General features: G+C 36.0%; 1 pseudogene; it reads right to left on the reverse strand.

The window, feature by feature from the left end:
• The window catches only part of LOC116265801 (alcohol dehydrogenase 1-like), a 31,116-nt pseudogene extending 21,916 nt beyond the window's left edge, over window positions 1-9,200 (reverse strand).
• Window positions 9,201-11,969: the final 2,769 nt, after the last annotated feature.

Genomic DNA, 11,969 nt, shown 5'->3' on the forward strand with positions numbered 1-11,969 from the left:
GAGAATGCTGGAAATTGCACACTATGAGGGAAGAGAGCAGGCCTCAAGGACTGGAGAATGCCCCCCACCCACCACACCCCCTGCCCCTCCCCTCTGGACGAAAAAGTAGCAGCACTTAAAAACAGGATAATCCATGGGAGAAATTTTGTAGTGGAGTTCCCGAAGACAGCATGAAAATGCATTTGCAAATTAGGGCATTAGTAGGTTGTTACTAACATAGGAAACATATTTGTTTGAAAAGAGGAAACTATTCCCTAATGCAAGGAGGAGTGCATTTGTAAAGATCATATCAACTCGTCTTCTACAAGCAGGCTTTTCTAATGCAAGTTTCCGCTTGCATGGAAAAAGATGTAATTCTCTAATTCTAGATCCTTCTATGGTGCTAAAAGAGAGGTTATCCTTACGCATCACTAGTTTATGTTGAAGAAAGTAAAGTTAGTAACACATACTAGAAGTGTATTTGAGAAGCCCCACACTAATAGTAATGATGATTAAAATTGCATTGTTATATGTCATGATTCTTGTAGTATCTTCCCAAGGTGTTCTAATCCATAGAAAAGCATCTCAATTCAACACAAAAATGATTTATCTCTAAATCAAGTTACCAGGTTTATCATACAATTATACTAGGAGTTAAATATATGTAGCTTAAAATGGTGAGTGTTACATGGCCTGCCAACAAAGAAACCTATTGTGGTGATGACTTTTGGTACATATCTGCACTGTTGGATGTCACCACAAGGTATATAGATTATATTTCTCACCGCAAGGTATACTACATCTATTTATTAAATGAACCTGTGGGAGCCACACATATAGTAACAAATATGAAATGAAAATATCATGCATTTATTTATATTAATCTATGTCCACCATAAAACAATTAAAATGCACCAAATTATGCACAAATGTACATGTTAATGGAATCACAAGAAAAAACAAGAACATGGTAGATTGTTTTTTACTTGCAATTACTAAATATTGTTCACGACTACTTCTATGGAAGCAAAGAAGTAGATGTCTTACCTTTCAAAGCCATTGCATCTAAAGTGAAAATAAACATTAAATATCCTTGTGGAAACACTAGCACATAATATCCAAAGAGCGTATAGAAAACAACACACACTTCGACTCAAGGCATATGCAGGAGTCAAGGACCTATAGGCTCCTTAACTGTTCAAACATTACCATCAGAAAACACGTCAAACTTAGAGGCTCAAAGAGACTGTTTTCATGAAACACATAGATGGATATTCCATCAATATGGCTTCTCTTATGCAATCTATCTAATTTAGTTGATTGGGTAAACATAAATTTGATTATGAGATCTCAACTACATTGTATGTACAAGTAACTGTAAAAACTGCAAGTCTTATGCATAGGAGCTTACATAATGCCATACCACGGTCCAACTTGTTTGCACTTTGTGTATGATTTTTATAAAATATCCAACAATATAATCCATTTGTGTCTTTAACAACATGAGTTTTAATTTGAAGATAGTCAAAAGTTTGTGGATGAATAAATAATCATATATTTTAAAAGGATAAACAACTTTGCTAAGGCATAAAATTTTGTTTAGGCATAAAAAAAAGAGTGAAATTCTTTTCCTTTTATGAATTATTACACATTCTTCATCTTTCTTGTTAGAGAGAAATACATAGTAGTAATTGTAATTACATGTACCATCTAAGGCAAGTGCGTAAGTGCATATCTATGCTTAAGGAAAATCAAACATGAAATCAATTTTGTCTAGCTTTTCCCAATTGAGTATTCTTTTTATGAGGATTTGATGAGAAAGATATGGGGAGTTGTCGTTGTTTACCATAAAATATGGTACACAAATATACACAAACTGATATACTTCTTGTATGATTAATAATAAATACTCTACAAAAAGTTTCTAATTTTAGCAAATTAACAAAAAGATGTTCAGGTTCAAAAATATTCATTCTATTGCCTGATATTTCATGTTATATATATTTTGAAGTTTAGCTTTAGGAATATGCAATTGTAACTTGATATGACACGTTGGGCACTATTGAGCACCATGTTTATTGCAACAATGTATGTGAGGTTAGTAACTTTTTATGCCTTGCACTCCCTTACAAATGGTGAAAAGTACAATGTAATTTCTAGCTATCAAACCATAGTTATAGTTAGTGAGAAGCCAACCACAAAAAGCCCATGGAAGCAGGCCTCAATCACATAGGGCATGAACCTTCACAATGCATCGCTGATTGTTGGCACAATTAGATGAGTCCATGTCCAAAGAAGCTTACCCTTGGAAAAAGTTTATCAGGCCATTAGGTACTAAAGTCCTGCAAACAAGAAAGGGTTTGAGCTATCACAATCATTTTTTTTTTCATTTTTTTTATCTCCTTCTATGAAAATATCATAAAACTTAATATCTTCTAGGCACCATCTGGCATGGCATCTTCTAGCAATCTTTTTCTATTAGAGCCTATTCTAATAGAATGAAATCAAGAGAAAAAACTGATGGGTACCGCTTCAAAGGAGCAACAAAGTTTTCATATCAAAAGGTGCCCAACTGCCAATAAACAGCTAATGATGATAAATATAAAATAGCAAATAAAATAGTCATATAAAGTATGTCATCCAACTCATAGTTCAAAACTAGGATCATAAAGATCTGTAAAGGTAATTAGATAATCAACATCCCTACCCAAAACTGGCTATTGAGATATGTTGATGAATGAAGACATATTTACAAGAGGAAGCAAAATATTATATTCCTAGAAACATTGACACTTTTCAAGTCAAAACCTTTGTTTTGTTTAGAATAGAGTAAGCAAAGATCACCTCAACAATGGGTTGCACAAGTGGGTACTTGTACCACCTTGGACAAACTCACTAGCACATCTTCAACATGTATACAATGCATGCATCTGCAAAAGAAATAATAAAATATTGAGGGAAAAAAAATCATATAATGTCAAGCCAGGATGAGTAGTTGTTGAATTCCTAACATAGAGAAAGGGCACAACTATACAACTACACAACTCCTTTCGGACATTTCCCACTTTGAACCCCAAATGATCCTCACCCTAGTCCTGCAATATATTATGTATTAAGTGTCCTCCTTCCTAATCTCAAAATTTAGAAGATCTATGTTACAAATTTGAAAGAGCTTCTAATCATGTTCTCTCTATGCCATTTAGGTTGCCTACTATGTTACTAGAGGGTATGACACAGAATTACAATCACTAGTCCTATAGATTAACTGTAAAGTTACAAATGAGGTACAACTTCACACTGCAATATCATGCAATCATCATACAAGAAGGTTACCAATGCATTGAAATTCAATCATTTGCACAAAGTTTACAAAATACATACTTCACAAGAGTGTCATGGTGAGTGAAACAAACAACTTTTTTATAGTAATAATCTTAAGTATGACATTGTAATTGGATAACATCAAATTCCTAGGTGTATCTATTATTATAACCAAATTTTACAACTAATTTTGAACAAAACCAAAAGGAACATTTAAATTTAAAGAAGTGGGCAATATTAGTGTAATGCAGATTTATTGAATTTGGGAGCAACAGATTGGTTCATGTTGGCCGTGCACCAGCAACAAATATGACATATGTTTTCTAATCCATGGGAGGAAAATCTATGAGTTTTAAAATTCATTTACAACAAAAGCAATTTTATTGATAAGCAATACAAGGACAGAAAACCAAATCTACGAAAAATCAGTCTAATACCCATAAAGTTCAAGTGGTAAGATTGGTGAGATATAGTAATAGATATAAGGACACATTGATGTGCATAGAAAGTTGCTTCCTACATTCTTTAGACTAAAGAACTGCTAGATTTGCTGATAAATGATGCTAAATATACATTTTCAGCAATAAACAAAAACTCTACAATGTATAACTTGCTTATTATAAGAAAAGACAATGATGGGCATCTATCTATTATAGAATTGAGACTATAACAAGTGAAGCAAGCTTTTGTTAGGAGAACAAAAACTCCAATATAACAATTTTTTGCCACTCTTTAGAAGCAAAGTGCTTCACACTTCCAAAACGCACACCCTAGAAAATCGGCTTTTCTACAATATTACTCGAAACCCTAGATTAGTGACTAAACTGCCCAAATAAATAGTTGCTGAAATAACTAACTAGTGAAAAAAATTTCCAATATACACATTACTAAAGGAACATATAAGCTCAAGCAAATAAATACATTCTATACTTTGTGATAGCTCTTTTTTTTAGGTTTGCACCAATGCATGTTGTATAATTTTTTCAAGTTTCATCTTATCTTGCAAAATTGTCATCATGGATAGTATAGTTCCCAATATTTCATTTGAAAACATTTTCCTTGCAGGCAGTACTATTCCAAACGTTTTCCTTGCAGACAGTACTATTCCCATCATACGTTGCACATGTTTGTTTGATAACTTTCCAAACATTTTCTTTTTAGTTTGACAACCTGGAGCAAGGATGATTATATCATATATTAAGCCCAAGAAATACATTCCATATGTTGAACTCCAAACCTCCTTTAGTATGAAGGCCTCATGTTCAAATCTTACAGGAGGACGAAACCAATAATATCTTGATTTTCCATTTCTTAATCAAATATACTCAAAGAGTTGTTACCAAATTTTTACTAACATTTACTGATTTTTTAGTAACATTTTGCGACATCCTTTTTCCTCTTAAAACCATATCATTAAAGAAACTGAACTATGCTTCACCCTTGTGTAGACTTTTTCATCACCAACAATCCATCTTATGTAACCATAAGCTTGAAGCTAAGATGAAACACCTGCCTCTTACAAGTACCAAGCAAAAACAACACTAATGAGTGGGTGAAGGAAATTACAAAACAGTATAAAACTTAATATAAAGGTGACTATTAAAGACAGACTTACCAAAACTAACATCATATACTAAAACAAATTATAAACCCAGCCCACTATATAGCAGGAAATAGCAACTTTTCATTAAAGCTTTTTTTTTCTCTTTGTTCTCTCACTCAAAATGACTAATGATGACCATATCTAGGATCCAGTATGTTCTGTTCTAGTTTCAGCCATAGCAAAATTTGAACCTCCACAAAGAAAGTTGGTTTCTTTCGAACAGGCTTTAGTATTTGAACATTGAACATCAGGGTTTCATTCTTGCTCATCATAGCACCAACATTATCACATGCACCAACATAATTTGTCACTAAAAAATATTTCTACAAGATGCTTATTAGTTTGTAGCCATCTTCCACAACCTAGAAGTATTGAAATAAATGGCTCATTTTCCAACATATAATCTAAGGGCACCAAAAAAAATTGAAGGAAAACCACATGTCAAAACCTAGTATGACAATTATAGAGCCTGCTCCTCTATAAACACTTTGACTTTGTCATGGTCAAAGGGATATTCATTCATTTCTCGTCTCTTTGGGAAATAACAAAATAATCAAAAAGGGAAATGGTAGGAAATAGAGGAAACTGACTGATTCAAGTTGTCATCATCTATGGAGCTCCCTATGTGATCAAAGAAGAGAGGAGAAGATGATGCCTACAACTGAGAGAAGTCAATGTGGGAAGAAATGAGATGAAGCATGATCAAAAAGTCAAACTCTCACGCTTTCTCACTTTGTCTCATGATCCATTGAAAAGGATTTGCAATTGGAAGTGATTTATTTTTAGTAATGTTGATTAATGTTCTTCTACTCTCTCTCTATCTCTCTCTTCCGTCTATCCTCAAGCCCCCCCCCCCCCCCCCGCCATCCCTTTTATGGCTCAAATATTGGTGTAGACTGTTTGACTCCTTCTATGGAAGAACTTTTCTAGGGAATTTCACACCTTCCTATCTGACATGGTTGCTATGTCAAACCATTGTCCTAGTAATGGTTTGGTTAGTTTATCAACATATTTATGAATTAAATATGATGGCAGAAATGTCACTTCAACATGGAAAAATATTTTGTAAGTCAAAATGGTTCATAAAAGTGACTTTAGTCACAAAAGTGGTTCTTATCTAAATGCTACAATTACAATTATGTTGGCAATACATCCAAAAGAAAAGTATGAAGCTGGCAATAGGAAGGGAAAACACAAACTCAATGATGGTGAAATGAAAAGGAAAAATTAAACTTAGAAACAGATTGGTGATCAAGAACAGATTGGTTCACACAATCTAAGTCCTAAAAATATAGCAAAAGAGAAGGTCTTCTTAAAATCTTATAATTGACCTCAAATCATCATATGTAATGCACCCACAGCATCATGGTGAACAAATATCATGGAATATGACATTTTTTCCTTACATGTTGACCATGAAAAAACAAAATACAAAGTTTGTTTTCCTTTACTATTTTTTTTATGGCATTCAAAGAGATTTCCTAAAGTGAAAATTTGTGAGATCACTTCTTTCTTTTGCATCATGATACAACAAGCCATGGAGTATTCAACTGGAATACTACAACTTGTATTTAGTAAGACCACTGCCTAGGACTGCCACCATGATGGATAGATACTTAACGTTTATGCATGGTTAAAACTCATGCCAGTTGTTGAAATGAAAGATTTTTAAGTGAAATATTTGCCTCGTGGGTATATGATGGAAAGAATTAGGATAGATCTTCCTGATGCCCTTGAAGATGAAATGTTGTCTTTTCCTTGAAAATTGAATCTTTCTTGCATTCATAACTTAGTTTCAAATAATGGTCTTATTTAAGGGCTTATAAGCATGTAGGCTTTTGGGGTCCAAAGAATCTATGGTGATATCATACCTTACAAAGTTAATTCCCTTCTAATTAAAGATAGTACAAATGATTGTTGCATTTAGGCATATTGCATTGTATATATCAAATAAAAGGGAAGCCATCAGCTTACCTAACCTAGCATCCATTATCACTTTTTAAGAAGGAAATCCTCTCCAATTCTTTGAAGTTTAAGGCCTTGAGCTTCCTTGTTGTGAATAGAGAGCTTAGGCCAATATGCTGCAGCTAAACATGACAAACCATAATTCTATGACATCCATAATTTCCTTCAAGCTACTGTTTTTTACTATCTATACAAAAAATAATCAATAGAAAAATGTCCATCAAGGTATCATTCTAGCCTTTATGTTGTATCACATAGCCCCAACAATTGTATCGGCATAATAACTCTTAATAAAAGCTCATACAAGAATCTATAAAGAGCAGGTTGGATATCAAACACTACTTAATCAAATCATTCAAACAAGCAGGATATTACTTGACCACAATGAAAAAATATTGTCAATGATTTGTCAAAAGGGGCATAAATTGTCAAATCAATGCACTAGTTGCGTATTTCCATTCAATAGTATCTTTTTGAGCCTTTCTCCACATGGCCATTTTTATTTCCTTGGCCTTATCACTCCATTTTTAATTATCTAGAGTACACCTTGAGTGAAACATAATCTGGTATATAAAAAAGAAATTGTGCTTGCTCAAATAGGGTATGTGCTTCAAGAAGTAATTCTGGCTATATATAGTGATGGTTATCTCAAACTTGTTACAAAAAAAATGTAGATATATATGTTTGTCCGAGAGTGTAATACATAGAAATACATAACAAAATGGATTGAAATTGTGTCACTTGAGGCAATTGACACCAAGAACATTGCTTATTTCAGCCAAAAAGCCTAGTGTTTCAAGTTAGAAACTATATGAACATCATAGATTAAATGGGACCCATTTACAGGATGAGAAATTAAAGCTATTTTGTTACAACTACTAGAATAATCACCTTTATCTACTACCCAACTATTTGTAAAGTAATGATCTGGCAAAGACAACATATAAAGACATTCCTGAAGACTTTTTAAAAATTACAAGATTTGTCAAAATTAGAATTAAAAACCACATAATTTTTTATGGATTTATCCTATGAACATTTGAATTAATAATGCTAATCGTTGTGAATTAGTTTATGGATACTTGTATCATTTCACTTGCACATTTAGACACCTGCTCAGTGTTGAACATGTTGAAGGATCAACAACACTAGTAGAGATTGATGCAGCTTGGTCTTCTTAATCACAAGCAATTGCTTGCAACTAGAACATTGAAACATAGTGGCAAAAGATCGACAAGGACTATGAAACATAGTGGCAAAAACAACATTGAAGCAAGGAAAGCAGAACGCTCTAATTGTGAACCTAATTTCCTCAGTTTGCATGCTCCTTCATGTTTTCTTCTTGGTCATTTTGTCATAAACTTTTCTCTTGTATCAAAGTCTTGTAGTATTATATTGGTTGGTTATCTGCCCATGAAGATGTTCAAGTGGTCCAATCTTCTTTTGCTCCGAGACCTTTGTAAGATTTGTACCTTATACTGATCATTATGTGTAACCCTTTGAGGATTTCAGCAAAATGCTTATACATTGGGTGATCTTTGAGACATGCAAGGCAGATTGTTGCTTCTGGTTTGTTAAAGGTGGAACCTTTCCACTCGACATGATTCACCTGTGTTTTTTGTTCCTCTAATCCGAGATGCTTCAAACTATCCTCCAAATAGATCTGTTCACGGCCACATATACTGAGGAACTAGATATTGTATGTAGGCCTGGGTTATCATATGTTGTAGCAACCTTTCCTTTTGGTTCTCAACCAGCACTGTGATGATTATTCCACATGGCTTCATTTTATAATATGGTGCAAGGCAGACAGTATGCCATTTGCTCTGTGAATCCAGAGATGACCTAGTAGCAGGTTGTAAAAGGGTGGCACATTTCACACAGAAAAGGATAGAGTGCACCATGTAATTGATCCAAAGGTCCAAATTAAGCATGCCTTTCATTGTTTGCCTGCCTCGATCAAAGCCAAAAATCCCCATGTTGTTTGGAATGTGATATTCTTCCTTGAGGCCTACGAGCATGTACCACAATATATAAGTCATTATTGTGAAACTGGTGTGGCTTGGACAAACCATTATCAATGAAGGTGATAGGGGCATTGGCCATTACTGAATTTACTGTCTGAGAAAGTGTCTCTGGAGTGGTGCTTGGTTTCAGCTTGATTTTTGCCAATACTTCTTCTAGTACCTGGCAATGTTTTAAGGAAACATTCATCAATTGTAGTACTGACACATTGACCGGGACATTAGGAATTTTACTTTCTGCTCTTTCTTTTTCTGTTCAAGAGCATTTAGGCTACTTGACCACTTGCTTGCTTGCCTGACTCTTCCATTCTAGTGATCCTCTTGGACTGTAAACCAGCTTGAAAATGGGCTTCAGCTCATTATTTCATCTGGTGCGGCCAGCTTATAAGTGATGGCCATTGCAATCATTTATTCAGGGGTGCATAGCCAGATGTGGTTTGCAGCAATTGTGTTTACTTCATTCGCTTTATGCTTAGGAAAACGATCAGTCATTAGCTTTGGAGCATCTCTTTTGGCACTAAACTTTCTTTGTTAATGCACACTTGAATGATGCACTTAGGACTTATGAAAGCATTTGTATAATGTCTCAAGGCTCTATGGAACTTGCAAAACTGGTCTTGACATTTACTTCTTATTTTTGGAGGTTCCGCCACCTGGGTAACTGACATAAATTTTGCTTTATGAGAAATATCAAGAGCTCTTCTTTGTCATGTTCGATGGGAGTGAATCTTTTACCTTTGGTCTAGCTTTTGGGCCTTATGAAGTTTATACCTCTTGTTCTGCCCTTTTGAATGCCTCTATTTGGTTCTTTATTGGTAGCTGGCTCAATCTATGAGTTTAAGGCCCCATGGTTGAAGTGCTATATGTCTTTATAGTGAAAGTCGAATGGGCGTGAGCTTTCCGAGATTTCTTATGTTCTTTCTTGCTTGACAACTGACTGATCTCTTCTTTGAGGTAACCCAACTTCATGGCTCTCTCAATTTTCTCTACATTCCATGTGGGCTCATAAAAGTTTTTATACTTCTAGGAGATGAGATGGTCTTATATCCTCTTGAAATACTCCAAATATCATGGTGTGTGCACGAACTTTGAACATAGGAGAAACTAACTACTCACCACATTTAAGTGTAATCTCGAACTGATTCTCTCAATTCTTGATGAAGGCTCATGAGAGTTTCCAATGTGGATACCGCAGAGAGATTGGCCTCATATTTTTCTATGAAAGCATTGACCACTTCAAAAGGGTACTTCATCGGTGTTTGGTCAACAGTTTTCATATATCACTGGGTGACTTCTCCTTCCAGGCTCCTAGGGAAGCAAATAAGTAGGGCTTTATTGTTATGGTGGAATCTGCTACATTCAGCAAAGAAGATACCAAGATGGGTATGAGGATTCTTAGTTCCCTTGAATTTGCTGAACTTTCTAGGGAGCCCTTCTAGAACCTCATCATCTAGGCCCTCATAGAAGGTTGTGTTTGAGTGAACCTTCTTTCCTCGGTTGTGGATTTTTCTCACAACCTTTTCATTTGCTTGATTCAAGATTGTATGGGGTCAGGAGTTCTTCTAGTGGAGTTTTCTAATACTATACCTCTTTCATTGCTTACTTGCTTTCTTGCCACATCATTGTCATTGTTTCTTGTTTCTCTTGCTTGAGAGCAATCAAGATTATTTCTTTATATGTGCATTGTGATTTTTTGTACTTGGTTCTTACATCATTTGATGAATTATTTGTCTAATAACTCCTAAGAGTATCAATTCAACTTCTCTGCCTGTTCTAGTTTCTTTATTGGCATTGTCACTAACATTGGTTCTCTTGGGAGGCATATTGGTTTGTCAATTGTTTTGCTTTTACCTATTAGAAACAGAGTATTAGTTAGGGAACAATGAGGATATGAGATGGCTCAAGAAGCACATGACACATAATAAAGAGGAGAATCAGAAGCCAGAAATTTATTTATCCAAAATGTTTTGGAGTATAAGATTAGACTGAACGACAACAAGGACTATGAGCGACACTCCACCACCACCACGTGTACAATCTAGATCTAGTAGGTTGACCGTGACCAAGATAGTCCCTCTATATAGCTGCCAATTTGCTGCTACCAAGTTGTTGATGTTATTTTAATCATCAACCCCAGATGCCGAATGATGATAGTGGGATCCCCTTTTGAGACCGTTGATAACTATATGTTTGGGTCGGGTTTGGGTCCAGACCCGACCCGTTACTGTGTCTCCTAAATATGTCTTGTAACCCTAACTTTTGATTATGAATGAAATTAAGTGAGCGAGAGAGTGACTAACAGCTAGTGGGCATTGGAATCATCTCCGTCGTGGTTTTTCTTCCCTCGAGTCAAAGGTTTGCCACGTTACATTCATCTTCATTTTCTACTGCCCTCAATGGTTTGCAACGTTACATTCATCTTCATTTTCTACTGCCCTACTTGATTCTACCATTTCAACATGGTATCAGAGCCCGCCATTGCCAGTGTTGTTCCTATATGAGAACGCTGCCCACCGTCTGATGTTGAAGTCGTTCGCCGTCGATTGAGCTGCAAGGCGTCTACTGTTTGTTGTTCACCTAAGTCACACTGCGTCCAACTAAACTACATAGGGTCGAAGCCGTTCACCGTTTACCACTCCACTGTCTGCCTTGCTATCGCTACTGCTGGAACAGTAGCTACCATCGCCTTTGTGCTCGAGTTGTATGTCCGCCTGAGTTGCTGCCAACGCCTGAACAACAGACACCACCGTGCTACCGCTAGAGTTGCTGCCAGTAGCTACTACCCATCTGAATAAAGCTACCACCTCCTGTCAGAATAGAGGTACCGCTTGTTCATGCAAGCTGTCGCGAGCCTTTGCTTGAGCTTGCTATGTCGCCCAACCCCTCTGCAGTTGACCGAGGTATCGCCCAACTTTGTTGTCGCCGAGGTGTTGCCCAACCCCTCTGCCGTCACTCAACTCTACTGTCGCTCCAGGTGTCACCCAACCTCTCTGTTGTCGCTCGAGGTGTCGCCTGACCTCTCTGCTATGTCGCCCGACCCCTCTTCTCAGCCACAGTCTCTCACCCCGTCACCTGGA

This window comes from Nymphaea colorata, chromosome 12 (genome assembly GCF_008831285.2).
Source record: "Nymphaea colorata isolate Beijing-Zhang1983 chromosome 12, ASM883128v2, whole genome shotgun sequence".
Classification (NCBI taxonomy): Eukaryota; Viridiplantae; Streptophyta; class Magnoliopsida; order Nymphaeales; family Nymphaeaceae; genus Nymphaea; species Nymphaea colorata.